Consider the following 1312-nt stretch of genomic DNA (forward strand, 5'->3'; position numbering starts at 1 on the left):
TGGCCGGTTCAAGCCCCGGTTGGGACGCATCCAGGAACAACTCGATGTTCCTGTCTCTCTCTCTCTCTCTCTCTCTCTCCCTCCTCTTTTCTCTCTTCCTGAAATCAATCAATATTTCTTTAAAAAGAAATACTGACACCCCAGGCCTCTCTGTGGCCCTTCTAACGGTCACTTCTCCACACATGTCTCATCTGACCCAGCACCATCTTGTCTCCTGTCCTCAGTGGTCCTGCCATCAAATCGCGTGGTTTCCGGGATAGCCAGTTTCCCGGTTACGCCCCGAGGTCTCCTTCTGGATGAATCCCTGGCATTTCAACAAAAAAAACACAACTCCACTAAAATGGGGTTTCCCCACAAACAGACTACATTTTTCTCAAGTTCTTCCCTATGTAGTGAGTGTTTCATTCATCTTGTGCGCACACAGGGAAAAGAAAGAAAGAAAGAAAGAAGGAAAGAAAGAAAGAAAGAAAGAAAGAAAGAAAGAAAGAGAAAGAAAGAAAGAAAGAAAGAAGAAAGAAAGAAGAAAGAAAGAAAAAGAAAGAAAGAAGGAAGGAAGGAAGGAAGGAAGGAAGGAAGGAAGGAAGGAAGGAAGGAAGGAAGGAAGGAAAGGAGGGAGGGAAGGAGGGAAGAAAGAAGGAAAGAAAGAAAGAAAGAAAGAAAGGAAGGAGGGAGGGAGGGAGGGAGGGAGGGAAGAAAGAAGGAAAGAGAAAGAAAGGAAGAAAGAAAGAAAGAAAGAAAGAAAGAAAGAAAGAAAGAAAGAAAGAAAGAAAGAAAGAAAGAAAGAAGCGAGGGAGGGAAGGAAGGAAGAAGGAAGGAAAGAAAGGAAGGAAGGAAGGAAGGAAGGAAGGAAGGAAGGAAGGAAGGAAGGAGGGAAGGAGGGAAGGAGGGAGGGAAGAAGGAAGGAAAGAAAGAAAGAGAGAAAGAAAGAAAGAAAGAAAGAAAGAAAGAAAGAAAGAAAGAAAGAAAGAAGCGAGGGAGGGAGGGAGGGAAGGAAGGAAGAAGGAAGGAAAGAAAGAAAGAAAGAAAGAAAGAAAGAAAGAAAAAAAGGAAGGAAGGAGGGAGGGAGGGAGGGAAGAAGGAAGGAAAGAAAGAAAGAAAGAAAGAAAGAAAGAAAGAAAGAAAGAAAGAAAGAAAGAAAGAAAGAAAGAAAGAAAGAAAGAAAGAAAGAAAGAAAGAAAGAAAGGAGGAAGGAAGGAAAGAAAGAAAGAAAGAAAGAAAGAAAGAAAGAAAGAAAGAAAGAAAGAAAGAAAGAAAGAAAGAAAGATAGGAGGGAGGGAGGGAGGGAGGGAGGAAGAAAGGAAGGGAGGGAGGG

Source organism: Saccopteryx leptura, chromosome X (genome assembly GCF_036850995.1).
Source record: "Saccopteryx leptura isolate mSacLep1 chromosome X, mSacLep1_pri_phased_curated, whole genome shotgun sequence".
Taxonomy (NCBI): domain Eukaryota; kingdom Metazoa; phylum Chordata; class Mammalia; order Chiroptera; family Emballonuridae; genus Saccopteryx; species Saccopteryx leptura.